Genomic DNA, 6,664 nt, shown 5'->3' with positions numbered 1-6,664 from the left:
GGACACACACACACAGGGACACACACACACAGGGACACACACACACAGGGACACACACACACAGGGACACACACACACAGGGACACACACACACAGGGACACACACACACAGGGACACACACACACAGGGACACACACACACAGGGACACACACACACAGGGACACACACACAGGGACACACACACACACACACAGGGACACACACACACACACACAGGGACACACACACACACACACAGGGACACACACACACACACACAGGGACACACACACACACACAGGGACACACACACACACACAGGGACACACACACACACACAGGGACACACACACACACACACACACAGGGACACACACACACACACACACACAGGGACACACACACACACAGGGACACACAGGGACACACACACACACACCCGCGGTGCAGAGGACTTTAGCCTTCTCGATCTGTAATTCAGGTCCCCACTTCTCCCCCACAGCACCCGCTAGTGACAGACTCCTGAATGCACGGCTCAACCCCTCCTCCTCCCCTTCCTCCTCCTCTTCCTCGCTGCACTGGCCCAGCAGACGCGTTGCCAGGGCGATGTTCCCCTGTTTCCGGGCGAATTTGACGGCCGTCAGACATAGTTCCATCAGGTGGCCATCCAGCAGAGCAGAGGAGCCTGGGTAATGGAACACAGGAAGAGGGAGAGGGTTAGCGTGAGTCACATGACAAAGACACAGCGATGGGGACCACACACACACACACACACACACACACACACACAGACACGCGGTCTACCTTTCAGCCTGAGCAGTAGCTGTCTCTGGTAGATGGTGTATCTCAGTGCCTGGAGCCACGGCTGGACGTCCTGCTGTTTACAGGAGCTGAGAGCTTCACTGTACAGAGGAATCAGACAGTCCTGGAGAGGAGGAGAGGGTTAGGGGGGGTAGTATGTAGACACCGCTGGAGAGGAGGAGAGGGTTAGGGGGGTGTACTCACACATAGCAGTATGTAGACACCCCTTCAAATGAGTGAATTTGGCTATTTCAGCCACGCCCGTTGCTGACAGGTGTATAAAACCGAGCAATCTCCATAGACAAACATTGGCAGTAGAATGAGAGACTGGTACGCCTTACTGAAGAGCTCAGTGACTTTCAACGTGACAACGTCATAGGATGCCACCTTTCCAACAAGTCAGTTGGTCAAACTTCTGCCCTGCTAGAGCTGACCCTGTTAACTGTGAGTGCTGTTATTGTGAAGTGGGAAACGTCTAGGAGCAACAACGGCTCAGCCGCAAAGTGGTAGGCCACACAAGCTCACAGAACAGGACTGCAGAGTGCTGAAGCGCGTAGCTCGTAAGAATCGTCAGTCCTCTGTTGCAACACTCACTGCTGAGTTCCCAACTGCCTTCTGGAAGCAACATCGGCACAAGAACTGTTCGTCGAGAGCTTCATGAAATGGGTTTCCATGGCAGAGCAGCCGCACACAAGCCTAAGATCACTGTGCTCAATGTCATAATAATAATGGTCTGGGGCTGTTTTTCACGGTTCAGGCTAGGAGCCTTAGTTCCAGTGAAGGGAAATCTTAACGCTACAGCATACAATGACATTCTAGATGATTCTTTGCTTCCAACTTTGTGGCAACAGTTTGGGGAAGGCCCTTTCCTGTTTCAGCATGACAATGCCCCCCGTGCACAAAGCCAGGTCCATACAGAAATTGTTTGTCGAGATCGGTGTGGAAGAACTTGACTGGCCTGCACAGAGCCCTGACCTCAACCCCATAGAACACCTCTGGGATTAATTGGAATGCTGACTGCGAGCCAGGCCTAATCGCCCAACATCAGAGCCCAACCTCACTAATGATCTTGTGGCTGAATGGAAGCAAGTTCCCACAGCAATGTTCCAACATCTAGTGGAAAGCCTTCCCAGAAGAGTGGAGGCTGTTATAGCAGCAATGTTCCAACATCTAGTGGAAAGCCTTCCCAGAAGAGTGGAGGCTGTTATAGCAGCAATGTTCCAACATCTAGTGGAAAGCCTTCCCAGAAGAGTGGAGGCTGTTATAGCAGCAATGTTCCAACATCTAGTGGAAAGCTTTCCCAGAAGAGTGGAGGCTGTTATAGCAGCAATGTTCCAACATCTAGTGGAAAGCCTTCCCAGAAGAGCGGAGGCTGTTATAGCAGCAAAGGGGGACCAACTCTGTATTAATGCCTGTAATTTTGGAATGAGACGTTTTGACGATCAGGTGTCCACATACTGTTGGCCATGTAGAGGACGCTGAGTGTGTTCTCCAGGGCAGAGCAGCAGTGTAGCTGCAGGGTGGCGAGGGTCTGTGTGTGTGTGTGTGTGTGTACCTCCTGTCCGCTCAGTGTGTTCTCCAGGGCAGAGCAGCAGTATAGCTGCAGGGTGGCGAGGGTCTGTGTGTGTGTGTGTGTGTGTGTACCTCCTGTCCGCTCAGTGTGTTCTACAGGGCAGAGCAGCAGTATAGCATAGCTGCTGGGTGGCGAGGGTCTGTGTGTGTGTGTGTGTGTGTGTGTGTGTGTGTGTGTGTGTGTGTGTGTGTGTGTGTGTGTGTGTGTGTGTGTGTGTGTGTGTGTGTGTGTGTGTGTACCTCCTGTCCACTCAGTGTGTTCTCCAGGGCAGAGCAGCAGTATAGCTGCAGGGTGGCGAGGGTCTGTGTGTGTGTGTGTGTGTGTGTGTGTGTGTGTGTGTGTGTGTGTGTGTGTCTGTGTGTGTGTGTACCTCCTGTCCACTCAGTGTGTTCTCCAGGGCAGAGCAGCAGTATAGCTGCAGGGTGGCGAGGGTCTGTGTGTGTGTGTGTGTGTGTACCTCCTGTCCACTCAGTGTGTTCTCCAGGGCAGAGCAGCAGTATAGCTGCAGGGTGGCGAGGGTCTGTGTGTGTGTGTGTGTGTGTGTACCTCCTGTCCACTCAGTGTGTTCTCCAGGGCAGAGCAGCAGTATAGCTGCAGGGTGGCGAGGGTGGGCAGGCCGTCAGAGAGGGTGAGGGTGGAGAGGCGAAGGGGACCCAGAGAGATACGACCCGTCTGCTTCAGATAACGGACCAGGGTACTGTAAACACACACACAGAACACGTAAGATATTACCTCTCCTTCCTCCCAGTGTCTTCACTTCCTGTCGCTGATCGAAAAGAGGCGGTCCTTCTGTAGCTCAGTTGGTAGAGCATGGCGCTTGTAACGCCAGGGTAGTGGGTTCGATCCCCGGGACCACCCATACGTAGAATGTATGCACACATGACTGTAAGTCGCTTTGGATAAAAGCGTCTTCTAAATGGCATATATTATTATATTATTATATATTGAAAAGGAAATGACTGGGTTCAGAAACATGGTGGAAACTCCCACTAAGTCTCCACCAATTACCGAAGCGTTTAGACAGGTGGGAAGTAGTGAACGAGAGTGTACATAGTCTGTCCCAAATGGTTCCCTCCTTTTGACCAGGGCCCATAGGGCAGCACAGACAGAACCTGCAGTCAGTCCAACAGTACTCAGCTCAACCCAAATGGAACGTGGAAGACATCATGGAAGAGCTCAATGAAATACTGCCGTCTCCTCGCTCTCCCATTGGATGACAGAGCCAGAGGTCCCCGCCCATCTCTCACCTCCTCCAATGGGTTTTTGAGAAGGAGACGAGTTGTATGCGATTGAGATCTTCCCAATGAAGTGTTCCACAATCCAGCAGGTTTTTGTTCCTACCCAGCACTAACACATTAATACAGGATTCAACTAAAAGTGACCTCCAAAATCCAATGAGAGACTCACTCAGAGGTGGGCATGGCCTTCTGTTCCTGCTCGTGATTGGCCGTTGTCATGGCAGCCACAGCGCTCCGCAGCAGCTGCACCTCAATGGCCTTCTGCAGCTCTGAGGGGTCCGGACTCAACACTGCCGGGAGGAGACGCTTCAGGTCTACACACACACACGTTAGAAACAAACAGACACGTTAGAAAAACACACACACCTCTAAGGAGAATAGACTCAAAACTGAAGGGGGCAGTCTCAGACACCCTCCTAACTACTTTATTCTTGGAGCAGGTAGAGTTGAGCAGGCCTTAGTTCTCGCTCTCCCTCCTACCTAGTTTATTCTTAGAGCAGGTGGAGTTGAGCAGGCCGTAGTCCTCTCTCTCTCCCTCCTACCTTGTTTATTCTTAGAGCAGGTGGAGTTGAGCAGGCCTTTAGTGCTCTCTCTCTCCCTCCTACCTAGTTTATTCTTGGAGCAGGTAGAGTTGAGTAGGCCTTAGTTCTCCCTCTCCCTCCTACCTAGTTTATTCTTGGAGCAGGTGGAGTTGAGCAGGCCTTTAGTGCTCTCTCTCCCTCCTACCTAGTTTATTCTTAGAGCAGGTGGAGCTGAGCAGGCCTTAGTTCTCTCTCTCCCTCCTACCTAGTTTATTCTTGGAGCAGGTGGAGTTGAGCAGGCCTTTAGTCCTCCCTCTCCCTCCTACCTAGTTTGTCCTTGGAGCCAGTAGAGGTGGAGTTGAGCAGGCCTTTAGACCTCTCTCCCTCCTACCTAGGTTATTCTTAGAGCAGGTGGAGTTGAGCAGGCCTTAGTGCCCTCTCTCTCTCCCTCCTACCTAGTTTGTCCTTGGAGCCAGTAGAGGTGGAGTTGAGCAGGCCTTTAGACCTCTCTCTCTCCCTCCTACCTAGTTTATTCTTGGAGCAGGTGGAGTTGAGCAGGCCTTTAGTCCTCTCCCTCCTACCTAGTTTATTCTTAGAGCAGGTGGAGTTGAGCAGGCCTTTAGTCCTCTCCCTCCTACCTAGTTTATTCTTGGAGCAGGTGGAGTTGAGCAGGCCTTTAGTCCTCACTCTCTCCCTCCTACCTAGTTTATTCTTAGAGCAGGTGGAGTTGAGCAGGCCTTTAGTCCTCCCTCTCCCTCCTACCTAGTTTATTCTTGGAGCAGGTGGAGTTGAGCAGGCCTTTAGTCCTCACTCTCTCCCTCCTACCTAGTTTATTCTTGGAGCAGGTGGAGTTGAGCAGGCCTTTAGTGCTCTCTCTCCCTCCTACCTAGTTTATTCTTAGAGCAGGTGGAGCTGAGCAGGCCTTAGTTCTCTCTCTCCCTCCTACCTAGTTTATTCTTGGAGCAGGTGGAGTTGAGCAGGCCTTTAGTCCTCCCTCTCCCTCCTACCTAGTTTGTCCTTGGAGCCAGTAGAGGTGGAGTTGAGCAGGCCGTAGTCGTCTCTCTCCCCCGCCAGGAGCTCCAGCTGAGCACGGCATTCTGGGAAGTCTCCGTCCTCGAAGCAGCTCAGTGCCCGTACGTAGTTGAAGTCTGTCTTCAGGTGCACGCTCGCTGCGGCAGGGTTACCAGGGTTCTTCTTGAGGGCGTGCACGCTGGCCTGCCACTCCTGCACCGAGGACCAATCGCCGAGGGCCACATAGCACTGGCATGCCTTGTTGGCAAGGAGGTTGAGCACCTCGGAGGAACACTCGTTGGACTTGAGGAGAACCGTCTTCCTGCCGTCACCTGAAGGAGAGAGAGAGGGGAGAGGCAGAAGGAGAGAGAGGAAAGGGGGAGGAGGAGAGAGAGGAGGGGAGAGGCAGAAGGAGAGAGAGGAAAGTGGGAGGAGGAGAGAGGAGGGGAGAGGCAGAAGGAGAAGAGAGGAAAGGGGGAGGAGGAGAGAGAGAGGGGGAGAAGCAGAAGGAGAGAGAGGAAAGGGGAGGAGGAGAGAGAGGAGGGGAGAGGCAGAAGGAGAAGAGAGGAAAGGGGTGGAGGAGAGAGGCAGAAGGAGAAGAGAGGAAAGGGGGTGGAGGAGAGAGGCAGAAGGAGAAGAGAGGAAAGGGGGTGGAGGAGAGAGAGGAGGGAGAGGCAGAAGGAGAGAGAGGAAAGGGGGAGGAGGAGAGAGAGAGGGGAGAGGCAGAAGGAGAGAGAGGAAAGGGGGAGGAGGAGAGAGAGAGGGGAGAGGCAGAATGAGAAGAGAGGAAAGGGGGAGGAGAGAGAGAGGGGAGAGGCGGAAGGAGAGAGAGAGAGGAGAAGAGAGGAAAGGGGGAGGAGGAGAGAGAGAGGGGAGAGGCAGAGGAGAAGAGAGGAAAGGGGGAGAAGCAGAAGGAGAAGAGAGGAAAGGGGGAGGAGGAGAGAGAAGCAGAAGGAGAAGAGAGGAAAGGGGGAGGAGAGAGAGAGAGGAGGGGAGAGGCAGAAGGAGAAGAGAGGAAAGGGGGTGGAGGAGAGAGGCAGGAGAAGAGAGGAAAGGGGGTGGAGGAGAGGCAGAAGGAGAAGAGAGGAAAGGGGTGGAGGAGAGAGGCAGAAGGAGAAGAGAGGAAAGGGGGTGGAGGAGAGAGGCAGAAGGAGAAGAGAGGAAAGGGGGTGGAGGAGAGAGGCAGAAGGAGAAGAGAGGAAAGGGGGTGGAGGAGAGAGGCAGAAGGAGAAGAGAGGAAAGGGGGTGGAGGAGAGAGAGGAGGGGAGAGGCAGAAGGAGAAGAGAGGAAAGGGGAGGAGGAGAGAGAGAGGAGGGGAGAGGCAGAAGGAGAAGAGAGGAAAGGGGGAGGAGGAGAGAGAGGGGGAGAAGCAGAAGGAGAAGAGAGGAAAGGGGGAGGAGAGAGAGAGAGAGGAGGGGAGAGGCAGAAGGAGAAGAGAGGAAAGGGGGTGGAGGAGAGAGGCAGAAGGAGAAGAGAGGAAAGGGGGTGGAGGAGAGAGAGAGGAGGGGAGAGGCAGAAGGAGAAGAGAGGAAAGGGGGA

The 6,664-nt window shown here is 53.6% G+C and overlaps 1 pseudogene; it reads right to left on the bottom strand.

Moving 5' to 3' along the window:
• Window positions 1-521: 521 nt before the first annotated feature.
• The window catches only part of LOC124027439, a 48,478-nt pseudogene continuing 42,335 nt past the window's right edge, over window positions 522-6,664 (bottom strand).

The sequence above is a fragment of the Oncorhynchus gorbuscha genome, unplaced genomic scaffold (genome assembly GCF_021184085.1).
Source record: "Oncorhynchus gorbuscha isolate QuinsamMale2020 ecotype Even-year unplaced genomic scaffold, OgorEven_v1.0 Un_scaffold_3230, whole genome shotgun sequence".
Taxonomy (NCBI): Eukaryota; Metazoa; Chordata; class Actinopteri; order Salmoniformes; family Salmonidae; genus Oncorhynchus; species Oncorhynchus gorbuscha.
This window is presented reverse-complemented; position numbering and strand designations above follow the sequence as displayed.